The following is a 23,040-nucleotide window of genomic DNA, read 5'->3' as shown; positions in this document are numbered from 1 at the left end:
TGATAAATAAGGAAAATAGCAGCGGGCCTAGGTTGCTACCTTGTGGCACTCCTGAGGTACTCCCGAACGTCCTGGAGACCGCATTGCCAAACTTCACGTGATAGAAGCGATTCGTAAGGTACGATTCAAACCATTGAGTAATACAGGCGGAAAAGCCAAGACGCTGGAGTTTTGCTAATAGGATTTGAATGTCGACACGATCAAAAGCGGATTTGAGATCAGTGTAAATGGCATCGATTTGATGACCTTTAGCGAACGAGGTGTGAATAGTAGAGATAAATTCTAGCAAGTTAGTAGTGACGGATCTTTTCGGGAAGAATCCGTGTTGTTTAACACTGATGATATGGCGACAGCAGTTCATGAGTTCATTGTAGACAATGATTTCAAACACCTTAGAGGAAGCACAGAGTGATGTGATGCCGCGATAATTCTCAACCCGACATTTATCATCCTTTTTGTGGGTTGGGACCATCCGTGATGATTTCCACGCCGTCGGGAAGATTTGCTGATCGAGCGAGAGCTTAAAGATTCGCGCTAGAGGGACGGCAAACGCTTCGCCACACTGCTTCATGATATCAGCGGGAAGTCCATCAGGACCAGGATTCGACGAAGGTTTTAGGCTTTTTATTGCTGCTAAAACCGACTCAACTGATATGTTGACGTTTTGGCAGGAGAAGGATATAGCATCTGCCGGAACATTATCCAGTATGTTGTGTAGCCTGGATGGGTCTAGCCTAGAGTATGTTGCAAAAAGGCTTTCAAATCTGTCGGCAAAGAAGTTGCAGGCTATTGAGGCATTATTAGCAGTGACCCCATTGTACGACATAGCGTTTGGTGGGCGGTTGATCTGTCGTTTTGATTTAACATATTGCCAAAACTTTCGTGGATTTTGCCGTAAACTGTTCTGTATCCGGTTAGTATAGCGGCTCTGCAGGTGGTGGTTGTGTCGACGATAAATGTTGTGTGCAATGCATAAACGGATTTTAAACAGTTTTCTTGCATTCACCTTCCCGGATGTCGCAAAAATTGAATCGGACAGAGATAAAAGACAGGAGATCAGTAATGAAAGAGTGTGCCAGCAACACCAGCATATTTCGCTCCCAGATTATGACTGTGCGTTGGCGATCCCGTTCTGGCCCACTTGAACAGATAGCGTGCTGGTCTCCTTCAGCAGCTCTCCCGGGAGAGCGCTGTGTGACATTGAGAGATCGCATGTTGTGTTCACTCGCAGCAGTGCTGAAGAACGAGAGCACTTCCTCAGTGCTCATAGCAAACGTTAAAACAGAATGCAGCCCTACTCTTACTCCTATCAAGGATTATCAAATTGGTACTCGGACATCGCGATCCTGTTCACTGCAAAGCAAAACGAGTTGCGCCAGATCCTGCAGTAACAGGCAGTGGATTTCTACTCCTTCCTTAAGTACACTCCGACTCAACTAACTTAATGACAATTTTCATATAAAAGAATAAATCCTGTTTTCTCTGTTCATGTAATACGTAAAAGTATAAAATAAATTAAATGAAAAAATAAATTTTCAAAACAACAGTTTTTCCTTAAACGTACTAAAAAAATAAAATAATGTAAGTTAAATGACATATGTATTTATGTATCAGTTTTTTGTTTTTGTCATTATTCGCATAGCATCGTAGATGGCGATCGAACTGAGAGCTGAAAACTGGACATATGGCTGTCACAGTCGGTCCTACAGCACGAGCCTCTGCATAGGAGCTCGTGACAGAGTCGGTATGCCTCTGAATACGAGTAAGGGAACAAACGTTCGACTTAACGTAGGAGGATATACCCCGACTCGCATAGTGAAAGAAGAAGAAAGAAGAAGATGCAATGCGAATAATGATCAAAACGAAAAACTGATACATATATACATTTGTCATTTAACTTACATTATTTTTTATTTTTTAGTACGTTTAAGGAAAAACTGTTGTTTTGAAAATTTATTTTTTCATTTAATTTTTGTTATTATCGGACGACCTTCGGCGATAACGCCGATAACATGCCAGTTTTTTCTTCTTCAAAGTTTGTAGGTATGCATTTGACCATGGAGGTCCCCGACGTGGTGTGAGACGGGGACAGAAATTTACCAGAAGGTCGTTGACCACGATGTTGAACTGTGCGACGGCATCATTTACGTCAGCATTACTGTTTAAGAAGCTCCAGTCTGTGAGGTTTAGATTGTAGGATAACAAGGCAATGTCAGCACGTTTAAAATTAAGCCTTGGTACAGTAGTGTCAGCGGTGGGCAACGATTGGCCAGAAACAGGAATGTCCGGAATAATAAGCTCCAGTGGAGGATGGAAGGGATCCATGTTAACCAAAGGGAACATTGATTCGGATACAGAGTAGCCGGAGGTGATGATCTGGTCGCACACGAAGATGAGATCGAGTGTTTTGCTGTAGCGATTTTTTACGTGATTGATTTGGGTGAGCCCATTAAAACTCATAGAATCGAGAAATAGACTACAACCCTGAGACACGTGCACTGGTTGAATGCTTTCCGGTGTATTGGTGCCATCGAAACTCCACTGCAGCGAGGAATAGTTGAAGTCACCAAATACGACATACAACTGATCATCAGTACCAATCATACTGTCGAGCGTGTTGGTTAGGGTAATCATTGTCTCGTTGTTATTGTTGAGATCCGGAGGCAGATAGATGGCACCAAGAGTGATAGAGCCTGAGTCCAACATAATTTTTATCCATACTTGCTCGATGCTGTCAGCTGTGGTACAAGGCATTGACTTTAAACGCGTGGATACCGCAATGAGTACACCACCACCTTTGCTTTTTTTACTGTTACGGCTGCTGCGATCGAGTCGGTAAACGGTGTAGCAGTCGGGAACTAGCAGTGCGGACGGGATGGCGTCGTCAAGCCACGTTTCCGTGAGGATGATGACATCGTAGTGAGAAGTGATGCAGCAAGAGAGTACGGATTGGCATTTGGTGCGTAGGCCGCGTACATTCTGATAAATAATAGAAATGCCATCCCGATTACTTTGTCCGAAAGAAGGTATCCAGTTTAGGCTGGCTTGGGCTGATATCAGTAGCCGGTCCTCGTTTCCTTTTGCGTGGCGGGTCAGCGGTGGGTAAGGTGGTGTGCAATGGATGACCGGGAGCCGTGAATGAGTTGGTGCCAGGTGTTGAAGTGGAAGGTGTGCCGGAGTGTATGAGTGTTCTGTTTACGTATTGGGTTGCAGTGTGTTGATGACGCCCAATATCACGGCGGGACGATAGTGGTGAGAGTGGCGAGTCCGGTGGAGATGGAGATGGCCGACGAAATCGATTCTCTGGGCGAGTATGAATCACAAACTCCCGGACACGGATACCGGTAGGCCAAGTTTCTGAAGAGAGAGCTTTCTCACTGCAGGACACGGGGATCCGCACCTTGAAGGAGAGAGCACTGCGAGTTGCCGGATTCACATTTCTCGCCAGAAGTGAGAATGCGATCACATCGTCGGTGCCAAGCCTACGTTGCACCGATGCGACAACTTGATCGACGGTGACACTCGGTGCAACGCCCATAAGATGCAACCAGAAACGCAGGGGCCTGGCGTTCTGGGAGGCAACTAGGCTCGGCGAAGAAATGCTGGAACCGGTGATCACTTCGCGAGCATAATCATGGGGCCTCTCAGCAACAGCGTCGAGTGATCCCGGAGGTTGAGCCCGCCGGATGGCTGAAAAAGCCGAATTACGCACAGCATCTGAAGAAGGCCCACGACGCCGTGGAGATCCATTGGCTAAACCATCAGCCGGTTCCGGAAGAGTGGGAAGGGCCCGGGTCCATGGGGCCACCATAGCACGCATTTCGGTGGACAACGGTTCGAGGATAGCGTCCTTCAGTGATGAAACGATTGAGCTAATCGCGGAGGCGTGCCCCGCCTGTAGGCCGACCTCCTTCATAACTTTGCTCCTTGGATTGGCAAGAGCTTTGGTGCAGCCAGGACAGCTCCAATGAACATCATGCCGTAGCTTGATATTGGTCACCATATCGTCAGGCAAAGTGGTGCAGGAATCATGAAAAAGTTCTTCACAATAGCAGCATCGCATCGTAGCCGCGTCTGGAGCAAATTCATTGGCACAGGAAAAACAAACGGACGCCATTCTAGCTCAGGGGTGGCTCGAACAAAACACCGACGCCAAAGATAACGAACTAACGTGATATCGTGAAAAAGGTTGCTGATGAGCGTGAGTGATATTTAAGTACTGTATGTATCACTATCTAACGAAGTGCAGTAGACCGATAGTTAACAAAACTGATTTAACGCACAAATTTTACAATTTTAGCGGAGCGATTAAGGAACGCGACCGATATGACCGAATGACATGCGATAAAAATTTTGTGAATTTGTAAATGCCCCAGGTCAGTGGGGATCCTTTGGAGAGGAAGCATCAGAAGGTAGAAATAAAATATACAGAAGGGATAGAAGAGAACACGTCCGTAAAATGTTAACATTCACGTCCGTAAATGCAGCTCCTCAAATAGTAACAGACCCTTGCCAATTCGAAACCAAGAATATGATGGTACAAGCTCAGAATAGTTCAGAAGTTATGTCCGCTAGTGGTGGGCACTCCGGAGTGCACTAACGGCTCCGGAGCCGGCTCCGAACTAACATCTCTGGAGCCGGCTCCGGCTTATAGTCGGAGCCGGCTCCGAACTACCGACTCCGAACTACCGACTCCGAACTACCGACTCCGAACTAACGGCTCCGAACTACCGACTCCGAACTAACGGCTCCGAACTACCGACTCCGAACTACCGACTCCGAACTACCGACTCCGAACTACCGACTCCGAACTAACGGCTCCGAACTACCGACTCCGAACTACCGACTCCGAACTAACGGTTCCGCACTACCGGCTCCGAACTACCGGTTCCGAACTAACGGCTTTATCGTTTTTCTTATTTTATAATAATTGATACGATGCATTAGCTTGAAACTTCTACTCGCTCTGTTGGTCATAGTCCTTAATGCAACAACTATTCCGTTTTGAAACAAGTTATACAAACTTCAATCCGTTGATAAAATTATTCTCATCTTTTATATTATTCTATCTTATTGTTTTTATTTGCTTATAATTGCCATCTGTAACCGTAACTGTAACCGTTTTCTGACTACACTTGCATCGGTAGATTCTTACAGAAAAATCGGGTTTTGACACCTGGACCGCACCAGTTTTTTGGTATCTAAGTTAACTTTTTGTAACCTGACGCGGTACAGCACTGCCACCAGTTCGGAACGGGCTTCGGAGCCGTTAGTTCGAAGCCGGCTCCAAAGCCGTCAGTTCGGAGGCGGTAGTTCGGAGTCGGTAGTTCGGAGTCGGTAGTTCGGAGTCGGTAGTTCGGAGCCGTTAGTTCGGAGCCGTTAGTTCGGAGCCGTTAGTTCGGAGCCGTTAGTTCGGAGCCGATAGTTCGGAGCCGGTAGTTCGGAGCCGTTAGTTCGGAGTCGGTAGTTCGGAGTCGGTAGTTCGGAGTCGGTAGTTCGGAGTCGGTAGTTCGGAGCCGGCTCCGGAGCCGGCTCCAAAATTTACTGGAGTTCGTCGGAGCCGGCTCCGGTTGCGGAGCCGATTTTCCCATCACTAATGTCCGCGTTAGATGCTCTAAATATCAATTATTTTCCAAATAACAATATTTTGAATGAAAGTTTTTTGTAAATTTAGTTTGTTTTAAAAAAAATCGTTAAGTTAATGTAAAAAAAAGATTGAAAAAATAATGCCCATAGAAAGGTTAAAAAATATGAGGTTTTTGCAGCGCCCCCTGGCGGGATTGTCCTGAAACATCATAATTTCGTGTTATATAATAGTATTACACGATATTACAATGAAAAAATTGCAAAACATTTCATTCCGAATTTTATCCCGGCAATTGCTCTTTTCGCTCCACAGTGCAACGGTAGAACATTTTCCAATGTAAACAACATTGACGCTTTCAAATCTATTATCGATGCACAATATAGAGAAGGAGTAATTTTGTTTTATTTCTTAATGGTTATTCCTACCCAAGTGCATCATTCAGACAAAAGATAGTTCCACTAAATACCTATGCAATAATATTTATATCATCTCAATCGCCTCAGAAATGATTGTGTTTTAGATGATCCAAAATGTATGAATTCAAAAGAATTCGAAGCATTCTCGTGCGGTCTCTTCAAAGCAACACTCGATAGAATAAAGAATCCTTCGACAGAATTTCTATATGTGGGTAGGTTTTCATTTACGTTATTACAAAATCGTATAAACAGAAAAACTAGAAAAACAAATTACAAGTTTGCTAGTTGCTGGCTAATGATATGTTCTAAGAAGGGTGGATGCGATATTTTTTTCTCCCGCAGTTGCTACCATTGCTACGAATAACGAATGCATATCAAACTAACATATGTTCGGCTATTCACAAAGGGTGTCTATTATATTCAAAACATCAAAAATATATCCCAGCGATACATTGATCATTTGAATCAATGATCTCGAACGCCAATTATTGCGAGGTATTTGATGTTAAGGATTCATGTTCGCCATTTGATATTTGAAATATAGAATTCTTTTTCGAGTTTTATCTTCGGGCGTGAAAGATGTCCAAAAGTGGGGCGTTTAATATTTATAAATAATCGACATAGACTGTCCTTACACCGATCAAATCTTGATTAAAGACGAACGTTTGCATTTCGGGAATATTACAACAACGTTTGCATTTAAAAAATGAGACAATTTTAACGACTTTTCATGAAAAAACGGAACAGGTTAGCAACTTTCTGTTAAAAGCAAATTGTTGTGGTGATATGATCATACGATGAGCAGTCAACGAAGAGCCATAAACCCGGGCTCTCCGACAATGAGTGCCATCGCCGGATGATGCCGTGATCGGGTTGAGAAGGATCCTGCTCGAGGATCGTGCTCGAGCACGGGTACGAAGAGGGACCGAAGCGTTGGTCCGGTGCTCTGGCTCTCTAACCACCGGTGCGAAAAGACGTATCAAGCGGAGTCATTTTAAAGGTCATTAAGTCTTTATTGTCTAAACGTCCTTGAATAAAGATTAAGTTTTTAAAGTGTAAAACATAACAGCTGGCGACGAGTAAAAGTTGATAGTGATAAGTGAAAAGGATACAAAGCTCCACCGCGCAACAATTTCGCCACCGAGGAAGCGTCGAAGAATGAGTCAGGAAGAAGAAGAACGGCGCGCGTCCCAAGGATGGTTGGGTTCACTGGCCCCACCGTCATCGCAGCCGCTTGTGCAGGCGGGAGATCGTCGTGATGCTCATGCACCGCCATTGCAACAAACCGCCCAGGCCCAGACCGCGCAGCAAAATGGAAGTTTTCCACCATTTTTGACGCCACCAATCGTCGAAAATTCTTCAACGCCCCAAATTCTGCAACTCATGCAATAGCAGATGGCCCAGCAGCAGCAAATTTTGTTGCAATTAATGCGACAAAAAGAACCCGCCGCGAGTGAAGAAAAAAAGCCGGAGCAGATTTTAGATTCTTTGTGCGGGCACATCAAAGAATTTACGTACGACGCCGATGCTGGAACCACTTTCGCGGCATGGTATGCGAGGTACGAGGACCTACACTGTGCCAATCGGTAAGTGGGACGGTCAAAAAAAGAACACTTGTCTGACTTTGCGATCAATTTTAGGGTACTTAGAATTGATAACAATGAATTTCGCTTATCACATCTTCTTTGTCTATCTTTCTACGAAGCATGTGCAAAAAGAGAGAGTAAAAATCGGTCACCAAGCGGCGCAATGATCGAAAAAGTGCAAAAAGTCAAAATTTTGTCAGCCAAACGTAAAGTTGGACACTTAGGATTCCTAAGAATGTCTGCGGCTGAAGTGTTATAGAAGCTAGCTTAGGCACGTAAAATCATTTTCTGATGATCTATGATATACTAAATTATTGTTATATGTATAAAAAAGATGAGTTTTGATAAATTATTTACACTTTGTGGTTGAAATATGTTACACCACTGCAAGGAATGAAATATTATCTTTTTTATCATATAAATCGATTAAAAATGCCAAAAGTTAATGAGTTTTATCAATTTAACCAAAGTTACTGTTTTGCGATACACTAACAATCGATAAAAAAGCCCATATTGTCAAAAATATAACTTGAAATGGGTCATCTTACAATAAACTTAAAGGACGATGATGTGAGATTCATCAAAAAACCAACTGAATTGAAGACTTTTCCTCAATTATAGATGTCTAAGAATTTAATAAAATAATGAAAGCATTAAGAAGGTTCCAAACTATTTCCAGAACATACCCGCAGAACCCGCAAACAACGCCTTTACTTTCCAAAACTTTATATAGACGATGATTTTAGATTATATTGAAAGGTACTCTTCCTATCTCGCTCAAATCCATTAATTTAATGTGGTAATTGTCGTCACAGTAAGTATGACTTACATATGAAGCAAACATATACACTTTTGGTTAGAAAGGCAGGCAGTTTTCGTAAACCGGAGCTGACGAGTTTTAAAAAAAAATTTGTTTTAACTTCTATTCCTTGGAGGTCATTTGTTAATGTTGTAGGTGTTTATGTGATCAGAATGAACTGAAAAACTCGTTTTTAATTAAAGTACGATAAGTACACATCACAACGTTCATATGATGAAGAAAATTATGACAGATGTTGTTGATATAGTTTGACTATTCCAAGATTAAGAGTTCCGCCAGGTTAACTATACTCACTATAAGCTACGAATAACACAAAAGTTACTACTCTAAATCAGCCTCAAAGTTAAGAAGAATCTTTCTGAGTCTTTAGTATGAAATCCAATAGTCAATTTGAGAAAAATTGTACAGTATACTATGTTACAAACACTGTATAGTATAAATTGGTAACAACACAGCAATAGGAAAAAATTTAAGCAGAAATGTCCAATAAAGTTAGAAAAAACTGTTGTCAAGCATCAACAAACAGTCATAGACTATAACAGAAATAACATTAAATACCAAAAACTTCTGGATATAGTTCAACAAACCACGTATTAAACCTGAAAAGCAAGTGTCCAACTTTACGTTTGGCTGGCAAAATTATGACTTTTTGCACTTTTTCGATCATTGCGCCGCTTGGTGACCGATTTTTACTCTCTTTTTTTGCACATGCTTCGTAGAAAGATAGACAAAGAAGATGTGATAAGCGAAATTCATTGTTATCAATTCTAAGTACCCTAAAATTGATCGCAAAGTCAGACAAGTGTTCTTTTTTTGACCGTCCCACTTACCGATTGGCACAGTGTATTTCAAAAGGATGCCGCGCAACTGGAAGATGAAGCGAAAGTGCGATTGCTAATGAGGAAGTTGGGCACCTCTGAGCACGATCGCTACACAAGTTATATCCTTCCGAAACATCCGCGAGATTTTTCCTCTACAGCCCTCGGTGGATCCTCGATGGCACGTGAGGTAGAAGCGGTCGGTGTTGATTCTCCTTCCATCTCTTCCAAGGAGGCGGTAGTCGTATCTTGGGGCTGCCGTCGATCGCGGGGCGGCTCCGGGCTGTGTTGGATTTTATGCATTGTTAACGTCGACGTGGTCACTTCGCGGAAAAACGACTGCCCGGTGCAGCGTTTCGTGTGCTTAGGTCACTATGCGGAAAAGTAACTACTCGGTGTAGGGGTTCCGGACACGTGGTCTTCGTGGAACAGTGGTGGCACGGCACGGCGTATCGTATGCACAGAACAATTCACGATAAAACACGATAAACGTCTGCTCGGTGCAGGGGTTCCTCACGCGTGGTCTTCGTAGAACGGAAAATGTTCGGTGTGGTGCTTCGGGCCGGTTGACGGCTTCGCGGAAAAACGTCTGTCCAGCGCAGCGTTTAGTGCGCGTGCTTCACTTCACGGAACTGGTAATGTTTAGCGCAAGCGTTTCACTAAAATTGTCTGTCCGGCGCGGTGCGTCGTGTGCATGGAACACTTCACTGCACCCGGCTGCTCGGTGCGACGTTTCGAGCACGTGCTTTACTTCGTGGGAAAAACGGGAATGTTCGATGCACGTTTTTTTACGCGTGGAGCACCTCACTGTGAACCGTCTGCGCGGTGCAGAGTTTCGTGCGCGTGGTACGTTTCGCGGAAAAGCCGGACTCGAGCACTTCGGGGAACCTGGATCACGTCGGGGTCACCAGTTTGGAGGTTCCCTCGGAGGTTTGGATTTCTCGAGGGAATCTACCGTTTTTTATTTGATCCAAGTTCGGAGTAATACACGAAGTAAGAAACTGAAAATGAGGCACGCGGGTCTCAACACCGGTGGTGGAGAGCGATCGAACAAGTGATAGAAAGAAAGGCCTAGCACACCGGTCCCAACACGGATGACGGTGGAAGGTCAGACACGAAAGAGCGAAAAACGCGATCCGCTTCGCGCTTTTATATAGCCGCCAGTTCTATAGTTTTCCGATAGGTGGCGCGTGTGGTCGGCTGCAGTCGAGTTTCCACAACGCGGTCGCTTAGCGCGGCCGCCACAGACTCAACTGGCAGTATGTTTTTATCTGTTATTTTATGTCCAAGATATGTAACGTCAGGTTTGAAAAACCTGCATTTCTCAGGATTAACTTTGAGATTGTAATGTCTCAGCCTTTCAAATACTCGCCCTAAGTTTTTCAAATGATGATTCTCTGAGCATCCTATCACTACAATGTCGTCCACGTAAACGGTTGAACATTCTGGTGATAATCCAGCTGTAGCGATGGTCATCATCCTCTGAAAACGATACTCGAAATACATCCGAAGATGGTATATCAAGTGTTTGTTCACCAAGTCCTCAACCAACACCAAGTACCCGAGGGCACTCGAAGTGTTGGATCCGCCAACCTGTCCCGGCACTCTTAGTCCTTGACGATCCTAAAGTGTTTGCCCGGTAGGGCCATTGGAACACAACGCTTGCGACCATGCAAGTGGTCTGGGGTATAGGTGATACTGACATACCACCGAGATAGTACATCTAGTATTTGTTCACCAAAACCAAACCAACCCCAAGTACCAACCCGGGATACTCAGAGTGTTGGATCCGCCGACCAGCACCGACACTCCAAGTCCTTGACGGACCCAAAGTGTTTGCCCAGTAAGGCCATTAGATCACAACGCCATCTACACCACAGTGGGCTAACGCGATAGGCTCAGTTTGAGGGTATTCCAATACATGGAAAGAGTTTACAGTCAACTCAATCCATTCTCGTGATGTTATTAGCCATCTAGCTAACGACTCCTATACATATGCTACCAGCCTGGTTCGGTTACGACCTTGGAGGCGTTCATGCCAAAGTCCGCTCGGACTAGTATTGGGCCATTGGTCCGTACCTGTGGTTCCTCTCGTACTGCACAGGAATTCCATTGAGATAGCACTTGCACACCAGTAGGGTAAAACTAACCTGTCTCACGACGTTCTAAACCCAGCTCACGTTCCCTTGAAAGAGTGAACAATCCTACGCTTTGTGAATTTTGCTTCGCAATGATAGGAAGAGCCGACATCGAAGGATAAAAAAGCCACGTCGCTATGAACGCTTGGCGGCCACAAGCCAGTTATCCCAGTCGCAAGCGGAAGAGAGTACGCGGGGGAAAGAAGCAGAAAAAGCAGAAGCAGGACCAGGCAGCAGCTGCTGAAGCGCTGACCAGTACTGCGCAGTCGACACCAGCGATGCCCAACGTTCCTGTGGGCAGGGCCGCCACTGTCACCGAAAGGTCTTCTGCTCCTAACAACAAGGCCACCAAGAAGATCAAGCCTGGTGCAGTGCAGTCCGAGAAGCGAAACGGATCAACGACAACGTCGTTCGCCAAGGTAGTCGGCGGTCGACCGAAGGCGGAAACGACGCAAAGTACAACAACTCGCCGGGAAGAGAGGCCCGGAGTTGTTGTTCTTGAAAGCAACGAAGGCCGCAGTTATCTTGAAGCGTACAAGGCGGTAAGGGAAAAGACGGCAATCGATCAGCACGTCGCCCGGGTTTCGCGGACCGGAGAAAGGTCCATGTCCCTGTACCTAAAGCCCAACACGGACTGCGAAAACGTGCTGCAGGAGGTTCAAGCGGCCATCAAGGAGGTAGGAGTGGCGCGCCTCCTGGTGAACAAACAGACAGTAGCACTAACAGGGATTGATATGCTGGCCACCCCGGAAGATATTTCAGCAGCGATCAAACGCCAGATGGGCCTGACGGTGCCAGCTGATGCGGTGCGCCTCTGGCGGCGCTACGACGGGATGCAGAAGGCGCATCTTAAGCTGCCGCGCTCCCAGTGCCAAATGCTGAATGGTAACAAGATCACCATCGGCAATACACGTGTCGTAATGCAGGCGCTCGCGACGGTCCCAGCAGGCGAGCAGCTATGCTATCGCTGCTTCGGGAAGGGGCACCGTTCGCGCGAATGCACTGGACCGGACTTTTCCAAGTGCTGCTTCCGTTGCGGTTCGAAGCAGCATAAGGCCAAGGAGTGCAGCTCGGGCCCCAAGTGCCTCACGTGTTCCGGACACCATCAGACAGGGTCACCGGTTTGTAGCGGTAGCAGCCAACCATCATGTTCCCGCTAGCTTCGAACACCACTGTTAGAGGGCGCGACGCTGGGTTGAAGATCCTCCAGATCAACTTGGCGCGCAGCAGGGTAGCACAAGACCTCATGCTCCAGACCACACGGGAGGAAAGGATCGACATTGTGCTGGCGTCGGAGATCTACCGTGTTCCACGCAATAACGGGAACTGGGCGGTGGACTCGACAGCGAAGGCAGCTGTTATTACGACCGGAGCCTTGCCCATACAGCGAGTCTGGGCAAGTAGGGTAGGACTGGTGTCGGTCCAAGTGGCGGGGGTGACCTTCATCTCCTGCTACGCCCCACCAACACCGGGATGGACAGACCAGGAATACCAGCGGTTGCTCGACGACATCGACATCGAGGCCAGAGCGCACCCACACGTCGTGCTGGCGGGCGATTTCAACGCCTGGCATGAGCGGTGGGGCAGCGCGAGGACTCGGTCGCGAGGAGAGGACCTGGCCGACGTAGTCGACCAACTCGGCCTTGTCATCCTCAATCGCGGCAACGAGCCAACATTCGTGGGGAACGGGAGTGCCACGAAGAGCGTTGTGGACGTGTCCTTCGCGAGCCCAACCATCGGATCGTTCGATGACTGGCGGGTTCTCGACACGTTCACCAACAGCGACCATCGGTACGTGCACTTCAGCATCTCTGTACCTTCCGCCGGAGCCGTAGCAGGTCAACGTAGGCAACCGCAGCAGCAACATCAGCAGCGTTCCCAGCAACAGCAGCGTCAGTCAGCGTGGCCGCGTTGGAAGCTGCGCCAGTTTAATCCGGAGGCCTTTCAGATCGCACTTCGGGTATCCGGGTTTGCAGACTCTTCGCTGACGCCCGGGGATTTCACCGCTGGGCTGACACGGGCCTGCGACGAGGTGATGCAGCGGACATTGGGTGATCAGTTCATGGTGCGGAGCCGAACCTACTGGTGGACGGAGGCCATTAGCCTGCTGCGCGACGTATGCAAATCATCGGAAGCGGCGGTCTTAGCAGCCAGGAGAGGCGTAGAGCGATACCTGGCGAGAGAACGCCACAAAAACTGCAAAAAGGATCTCGCCCGCGCAATCAAGGCCAGTAAAGATCGTTCCTTTGATGAGATGATAGAGGAGGCGGAAGCAAACGTGTACGGCACCGCCTACAAAGTAGTGATGGCACGACTGAGAGGCAGCCGTGTTCCACCGGAGAGGGATCCCGGAGTGCTTGAACGATTCGTCGCGGAGCTGTTTCCAGACCATGGACCGTTCGAGTGGCCCGCCGCGGACATTGCGGACCTCGAACAGACGTCCCAGGAGCCAGCGCGAAACGTCACCACCGAGGAGCTCCTTACGATAGCAGCGACGATGGTGCCAACCAAGGCCCCCGGACCGGATGGTATTTCGAACGCAGCGTTGAAGGTGGCTGTCAGGGAACACACGGACATCTTTCGGCAGGTGTTCCAGGACTGCTTCGACCAGTGTGTCTTCCCTCCGGAGTGGAAAAGGCAGCGCCTTGCGTTGATGCCAAAGTTCGGTCGACCCCCAGGAGATGCGTCATCATTCCGGCCACTCGGAATGCTCGATGGGTCCGGCAAAATTTTGGAGCGGCTCATCCTTGATCGCCTGAACGATCACCTCGAGGACCTGGACCATCCTCGTCTGTCGCCTTCCCAGTATGGCTTCCGGAAGGGAAGGTCGACCATCCAGGCGATCCAGCGCGTTAAGGAGGCTGGTCAGCGTGCAATGGCCCACCGGATGACGGACCGCAGGGTCAATAAATGCCTCATGGTGGTCTCTCTTGATGTGCGTAATGCCTTCAACACTGCGAGCTGGCTGTCCATCGCCTTAGCTCTGCAGGAGAAGCATGTGCCAGCTTGTCTGCAGCGGATCCTGAGGAGCTGGATCCAGGGAAGAAAGCTGTTGTACGCAACGTCGGAGGGTCCAGTCATCAAGGAGCTTTCAGCGGGGGTGCCACAAGGATCGATCCTCGGACCAACCTTGTGGAACACGATGTATGATTCCGTGTTATCCATCGTAATGCCTGCCGGAGTGGAGCTGGTCGCCTTCGCCGACGACCTTGTGCTCCTGGCTCCAGGCACCACCCCGGAGGTGGCAGCAAGGTTGGCCGAGCGGGCAGTGGACCGTGTGGTCCTCTGGATGCGCGATCACCGTTTGGAGCTGGCAGCGGCAAAGACGGACATCGTGATGTTGTCAAAGAAGAAGAGAAACTACACCGGCATTCCCGTCACGATCAACGGTGTACCTCTCCTCTCTACCACGGACATCCGATACCTGGGCGTTCGCATCCAATACCACCTGAAATGGTTGGAGCATGCCAGGTTCGTGACAGGGAAGGCAACGAAGGTAGCGGAGGCACTGGCACTTCTCATGCGGCGGCACAGCGGTCCGAAGTGTAAGAAGCGCCGCTTGCTGGTGTCCGTAGTCAACAGCATCCTGAGATATGGAGCACCCGTATGGCAGGAGGGCGTGGAGACCAGGGAGGTGCGCCGACTGCTGGAGCGGACGCAGAAGAAGGTCGTCGTAGGAGCAGCCTTCGCGTTCCGGACCATTTCCTTCGAGGCAGCTGGCGTCATCGCGGGCACCATACCAATCTCACTGTTGGTGAAGGAGGACGGCCGGTTCTACCAGCGCCGACTGGACCCCAACAACGCGGGCATGACGACGAAGCAGATACGTGAACGGGAGAGAAACACCACCTTTCGTCAGTGGCAGGACGACTGGGACCGGATCGGTCGGACGGGAAGTCGTTTCACTCGCTGGACCCGTAGAGTGATTCCCGTTCCGATCTGGTGGCATCAGCGGAAGCACGGAGAAGTAAACTTCCACTTGTGTCAGATTCTCTCCGGTCACGGATTCTTCCGGGACTATCTGCACTGCATGGGGTTTGCTTCGTCCCCGCTGTGCCCGCGGTGCCCGGGGGAGACGGAGACGGTGGAACACGTGCTCTTTGAGTGTCCACGATTCACCGACATCAGAACGGAGCTGCTGCCCGGTCGTGCTGATGACATGGTGGCCGTCAATGCCAATACACTATCGCAGTTCCTCCTTCGCTCTCCTGAGGATTGGAATATGATTGCGGAAGCCGCCAAGCGGATCACCACCCACCTGCAGCGGGCATGGAATGAGGAGCGTGCCGAGCAGGCTGCAGCCGTGCAGCGGATCATTCCAGCGGATATCGAGGCCCGCAGGCAGGAAGTCGCCCGGGCACGGAACGACCGGCGTAATGCAGCACGACGACAGCGAAACGCGGAGCGGCGAGAGGCAGAACGCGCAGCGATCCCCTCGGCACCGCCAGTTTCTCCCCGTACGCAGGCTCGGCAGGAGCGCGACCGTGAGTACCATCGGCAGTATACTCGCCAGTGGAGACTGCGACGCCGTGAGGCCCGGTTGACCTTGCAACAGTCACAGCAGCAGCAACAACAGCAGCAGACGCAGCAGGTGCCACAGCCGCGAACAACAGGGCAGCGCTCAACGCGACGAACAGCAGCGCAGCAGCCACAACAGCAGCAGCCAATCAACGCTTCGCCTGCGCCGCCAACACGGAGGACAACCGGTCGACGCCGTACAACCGTCGAGGGCCTCAACGACGCCTCAAGCTTCAGCGCCCTTACAGCCGACGAGGAGGCAGCGCTCGTTGAGGCAATAACCTCCGGTTATTAACGAGTTGAACTCCGGAAGCAGAGCGACATACGTCGGCAGCGAGAAGCAGTGAGGGCCAAGGACGGCCAGCCAGTGCCAGACCCTGCTCCAGGAGGAGTAGGGAGCTTTAGCGCATAGCCTAACCCATGGTGCTTCACACTATGGGGGGGGCGGGTCCCTCATCCTCTGACAACATGCCGCGAGGCCGTCATAAGGGGGGTGGGGGACTATGCCAGGGTTTTTTAGGGGGTACCCATAGGCGTAAGTCGGGCACTTGTGTCTGCAGCCTATGAAGCCCTTCCTGGAGGAGTCTCTTCCGGGAACCGCCAATGGCTCGAGCCTCGCTCGCCGTTGGGGGCCCACAATGTGCGTAAGTGCATTTGTCCCTGGGTAAACAAAAAAAAAAAAAAAAAAAGCCAGTTATCCCAGTAGTAGCAAGTGAGCTGTCAAACCGTTCCGTTGAACAGAAGACGCTCCCGTTGTAAGGTGTTTAAAAATCATCAAAAAGTGCTAAAATCGTGATTTATTGATGCTATTTTGGTGAAAATTGCGGATGAAAGTGCGTTGCTGGTGAAAACCGGAGTGAAATCCGTTTGTTTTTGGCCGGAAAAACGACTAAAAAGTGAAACCGCGGTCGATTCGGTTGAAAACTGACCGAGAAAAGTGCGAAAAACTTTTTGACAAGCTGTCAGCCGGGAAATTAGTGGAAAAGTTTTTCAAGACTTCCCGGTCAAGCGAGGTGTCTTTCGACGAAGAAAATTTTTTAAGAATTTTTGGTGAAAACCGCGAGAAGATCGGCTGTGTTTTGCGCAAACGGTGAGCGGAAAACTTTTTGGTGAAAGTGGTGCCGATTTTCCGTGCGGCCCTAAGAGCAAAATCCCGGCCCTTGAGCAACAGGCAAATTCGAGCAGAATCGAGTGGAAGTGCTGGAAGTGCAGGAATAGTGGTTTTGTGCCCCAGTGGTACCTAGGTACCCCCCGTGGGTCGTGTAGGACCGACCCCCCACAGCCACCCCACCCACGAGCAACAAAAGGAGAAGCAGCTAAGGAAACAGCAGCGCAAGCGTAGCCGGTCTCGTGCAGAACGTCAGCGTAGCCAGTCTCGCGCAGGGCGTCAGCTGAATGATCAGCGGGCAAACAACCAGGAGGCAGGCGAGTTCTTCCGGCGGCGTGAGGAAGAGCGTCAGCTTAAACGAACCAGTGTGATCCACCTGTTTCAGAACCAGCTGCGGGAATTAGAAGCGCAACTGGAGCAGGAACGGCTGGAAGATGAGGAGGAGAGTCGTCAAATTCTTGCACAGCGAAAGGAGAACCCCTGGTTTCTAGTGTCAGCTCGGAACCAACGTAGCTCGCAGGCGGCCGCAGGTCAACCTTCGTCGCAGCCTACAACGAAGCCGTAGAAAGCTCGCAATCCGCCGCCGAATAACGTCGTGATTCCTGAGCCAGGCCAGGAAAAGAGGAAGAAGCGAAGATAGCGTCCCAGGAAGACGCGACCTGACGCAATCAAGCTGACGGCTCTGCCCGAGCGCAGCTACAAGGAAGTTTACCTGGCAGTACGGCAGAACCGCGAGCTGGACGGTGCTATTGATCGTCCCCGGCGGTCGGCAGACAACGTTCTGACGTTGTACTTGTCGAAGGCCGTGGACAGCGGCGCCGTACTGGAGAGGGTTGCCAAGGCGGTGGGAGAAACCGCAAAGGCGAGCCTGCAGACGGAGATGGCGACGGTTGAGCTGAAAGGCGTTGACATGCTCGTCACGGCCGACGAAGTGGCTGAAGCGGTCGAGCTCGCCATCGGGGCCAAAATCTCGTCTGAGGCGATATTCATGAGGACCCGCACCGACGGACTGCAGGTGGCACGGATGCGGATCCCCCGGCGTCAGGCGCTCACGCTGAGCGAGCAGCCTCTGCGGATCGGCTACACAAGGGTCCGCATGGAGATTCTCCCGCCGCTTGGCCTTCCTTCCCAGCGGTGCTACAGATGCAAGGAGCGTGGGCATCACGCTGCGACCTGCAAGGGAGTGGACCGGTCTGACTGCTGCTTTAGGTGTGGCGGTAAAGGCCACATTGCAAAGACCTGCACAGCCCCGGTGAGGTGCATGGTTTGTGGAGAACCCCACATGATCGGGGATGCCACGTGTAGAAGCCAGCCAGCGCCGTGCTCCCGCTAAGACGGACACGTGACCAGGAGGATCGGTCGGTGCTGAAGGTACTGCAGATCAACCTGGGTAGAGGCCGAGCAGCGCAGGACCTCATGCTGCAGACGGGTAGGGAGGCGAGGGTTGATGTCGTCCTGGCAAGCGAGATTTACCGTCCCCCGGGTGGCAACGGGAACTGGGCGGTGGACTGCAATGGGCAGGTTGCGGTCCCTCCGCTTGGCCTACCAGACCAACGGTGTTTCCGTTGCAAAGATCGAGGGCATCACGCAGCCGCTTGCAAAGGAGTAGATCGTTCGGACTGCTGCTTCAGGTGTGGCGGTCAGGGCCACATCGCCAGGATCTGCACCGCCCCGGTGAGGTGCATGGTATGTGGTGAACCCCACATGATCGGGGATCCCTCATGTAGAAGCAAAGCAGCGCCATGCTCCTGCTAAGACGGACACGTAACCAGGAGGATCGGTCCGTGCTGAGGGTACTGCAGATCAACCTGGGTAGGGGTCGAGCAGCGCAGGACCTCATGCTGCAGACGGCTAGGGAGGCGAGGGTCGATGTCGTCCTGGCAAGCGAAATTTACCGTCCCCCGGGTGGCAACGGGAACTGGACGGTAGACTGCAATGGGCAGGTTGCGGTCATAGCGACAGGTGCATCACCTATCCAGCGAGTTTGGAGCGGTGTCCGTGGGATGGTGGCAGCGCAGATCGGTGGCATCTGCTTCGTCAGCTGCTACACCTCCCCTAGCTGGAGACCGCCCAGGTTTGAGCAGTACCTCGACCTCCTGGAGATCGAAGCACAGGGTCACGCACGACTGGTGGTCGCGGGAGACTTCAACGCCGCCCATACGGCTTTTGGAGGCTTCTCCGACACGCCGAAAGGTCTTGAGTTGCGTACGACGATGAGCTACCTCGGCCTGGAGACGCTTAACCGAGGCAACACACCCACCTTCACCGGGAACGGGGTTGCTACGGCTAGCGTAGGAGATGTGTCGTTTGCGAGTCCGGGCCTCGCGCGAACAGGAACTTGGCGTGTATTGGAGTCCTACAGCGCTAGCGACCACCAGTACCTGAGCTTCAAGGTGTATCGTCAGCAGCAGCAGCAGCAGCGTGGTGTCAGGGAGGAGCAGCATCCTGGAACGAGCGGCAGCGGCGCCGCAGCAAGACGGCGATGGAAGGTGCGGCTGTTCGCGCGGAGACTTACGTGGAGGCTCGGCGGCACAGCCACTTTTCGGAGCTCGTGGACTCACCCGTAGGTCTGGTAGCACGCGCCTTCGACGAAACCATGGAGCGCAACCACGGTCCAGCCTTCCAGGTGAGGTCCTCGGCGTTCTGGTGGACCCCGGAGCTCGACAGGCAGCGGAGAGAATGCCAGGCAGCCAGCGAAAGCGCCCGCTCTACCGCGGACCCAGGTGAGCGACTGGTAGCAGCTGAGCGCCACATGGCTCTCAGATCACGCCTGCCCCGGGCCATCAAGGCGAGCAAGGATGAAAGTTTCGACGAGCTCATCCGGGAGGCCGAGGAGAACACATTCGGAGCTGGGTACAAGGTCGTGATGGCTCGCCTGCGGGGCAGCCGCGTCGTTCCCGAAAGGGAACGCGCAGTGCTTGAGCGCATCGTTGACGATCTGTTCCCCCAACACGAACCGTTCGTTTGGCCGACCCCACTGGCCGCCGAAGATGGTGCTCCTCCGACATGTGCAGTCACGGACGAGGAGCTTCTGGAGATAGCGCGATCCTTGGGTCCCCGGAAGGCACCCGGCCTCAACGGGATCTGCAATGGAGCGCTTGAGGCTGCCATCCGCCAACACCCCGAGGTCTTCCGGTGAGTGTACCAGTCGTGCTTCGACAATGGTGTGCTCCCATCACCGTGGAAGGAACAGCGGCTGGTGCTGCTGGCGAAGCCCGGTAAACCCCCAGGAGAGCCCTCGTCGTTCCGACCCCTGGGGATGCTAAACGGGGCTGGCAAGGTCCTAGAGTGCCTCATGCTCGACCGGCTCAACGAGCATTTGGAGGCCCCGGACAATCCTCACCTCCATCCGGCGCAGTACTCAACACCAGGGAGCCGATAACGCGACGCCATGTGCACCACTGTCTGATGATAGTGTCACTGGACGTCAGAAACGCGTTTAACACCGCTAGCTGGAGCCACATCGCTACAGCGGCCCAGGACATGGAGGTCCCGGCCGACCTGCAGAGGATTCTCGCTAGCTGGATGGAGGATCGGAGACTGGTGTTCGAGTGCGGCGACGGAGCAGCGTCCAGGCGGCGTAGTGCAGGCGTTCCACTGGGGTCGAGCCTCGACCCCACCCTGTGGAATGTGATGTACAACAGCATCCTGTCGGTGCATCCTCCAGATGGTGTCGAGCTGGTGGCGTATGCGGACGACCTGGTGCTGCTGGTGGAGGGCGTGGGACCGCAGGACTCCTCGGAACGAGCGGCTGCCGCAGTCACCGTGGTGAATGAGTGGATGGTGGCGTATAGACAACTCAGCATCGCGACGCAGAAGACGGAGGCGGTACTTGTGTCGAAACGGAACGTCGCCGTTGACGATCCAGACAACCCTGTCACCGTTGTCGTGAACGACCAAGTAGCGGCTGTCAAGAAGCAGCTATGCTACCTGAGAGTGCTGCTGGACTGCAAAATGTCCTGGTATCCGCACCTCACGCAGGTTGCTGAGAAGGCGCAGAGAGTGGACGACGCCGTCTCTCGCCTGATGCGGAACCATAGTGGTCCCAAGGGCGCCAAGAGACGTCTGCTGGCGGCAGTGGTGGAGTCTGTGCTTAGGTATGCTGCACCAGTGTGGAGTTCCATCGTCGAGGTTCGCGAAGCGCAGCGACGAGTGGTGCAAAGGGCAGCTTCGGACTTCCGCACCGCCTCGTACCGTGCTTGCTGTGACGTCGCGGGAATAGTTCCAGTTTGGAGACTCGTGCAGGAGGACGCCAGGTGCTTCGAGCGGCAACAGCGTGGAGGACCCGGGACCAGCGGTCAGACCATCCGCTCGTGGCAGGAGCGGTGGGACGCTGACGTGGCAACCCCTGGCGGCGCCTCGTCAAGGATCCGCTGGTCGCACCGGCTTATACCAGACATCGTGGCGTGGATCGACCGAAAGCAAGGAGAGGTCGGTTTCCATCTGTGCCAGTTGCTGACTGGACACGGGTTCTTCAGGGCTCACCTGAAAACCATGGAATTCACCGACTTTCCAGACTACAAATCCTGTCCCGGCGTTGAGGAGACTCCAGAGCACGCGATATTCTGCTGTCCTCGGTTTCATCAAGTACGCGAGCCGTTCACTCAGCTCAGCGAGCAAGTTCCGGTGACTCCCTTTAGTGGCACCTCCTCCGTGGCCAAGAGGAGTGGAGCCGGATAACTGAAGTGGTCAAACGGATCACTGAGACGCTGCAGCGAGAGTGGAACGAATTAACTAAAAATAAAAAATATATATATAGTATATACAACAACAACAAAAAGAAGAAAGAAGGAAAAACAAAACTCTTTTTATCTTTTTATATTTTTTAAATTTTTTACCACAATTTGACACATTATAAAAAATTTATGAATCATGAAAATTAATGTATCGAAGTAAAACAAATATTTAGAAAAAAAAATTTGTGATAAACAATAATAAAATAAGTTTATCGAGTCAATCAACGAAGTTATCAGATGCGTCCGATCAATTTTGCACCACAGTGTATGTGGTTCACTACTCTCTCTTGCTTGTTTGGAGACCAACTATAGCACAACAAGGTACTGTTAAAAAAATTAGAAACGTTATCCCTCTCTTGCGTACTCCACTTACGTATACCTAGGAACTTCGATTCCAGTATCCCTCGCAGGATCTGTCGAGTCACACCGAGATCTATAAGGTGTAGACGGTCGCCTACCACAACATCTTCGATAATATTAAAATTACCGAGATCTTCTAGTGGGGACCGGAACTCCTTATGATGCTCCAAGCACGATCGAGCACGAAAATCAGCATCCGTCCGCGGAGCAGCACCTACATCTGAAAAAATAACTTTATGGTGCTCGCGAGAATACTCACCAACGCACGTACACTTCGTGCATCCGTGCCTGTGGTCCATTAACCGATCGAACTCCTCGTCCGCTTCCCGGACAAGATCGTCCATGAGCTGACGCCGCCGACGGCTCGTTGAAGGATCAACTTTTTCTCCTGCAAGTTTCCGTTTCGACGCCATGTTGCTGTTGACAAACAACAAGCAGAAACATTGAAATCCAAAATACCTTCACGCGGTAGAAACAACACTTTACAGTTTTCCACCATGTGTGATAACTTACCAGTAAAGTAGTGAGCTTCACTACTTACTGTCAGCAAGAGAAAGCTGACAGTACTGGGCTTAAGGGGGTTGGAATGTGGGGAAACGGGGCAATGTTGCATGTCACCGTCAGTTGGGTAGGGACTGAAGACCGCCGCACTACACTTTTCACGCGATGCTACACATTTCTGCCGGTCGGGCTTTTAAGATCTGATTGCACCGATAAAATGTTCTCGATAGCCGGGGACATTTTTTTGTTTTTATTTATTTTTGCAATTTGTGGACTGGTCTCCAGAAGCAGACGAGCCGAATGGATACGGTAAAAGGTGCTGCTTGTATAGATTACTCGGACAATTTGAATCGGTCCGGATTCTGGGAGTTCGACGTTGTGCTAGTTGCGGATGGTGCCCCATTGGCTCCGAGGGCAGCTGCTGCGGCTCGTTGCCGTCGAGTACGTGCGGC

Source organism: Anopheles ziemanni (assembly GCF_943734765.1).
Source record: "Anopheles ziemanni chromosome X unlocalized genomic scaffold, idAnoZiCoDA_A2_x.2 X_unloc_1, whole genome shotgun sequence".
NCBI lineage: Eukaryota > Metazoa > Arthropoda > Insecta > Diptera > Culicidae > Anopheles > Anopheles ziemanni.
This window is presented reverse-complemented; position numbering follows the sequence as displayed.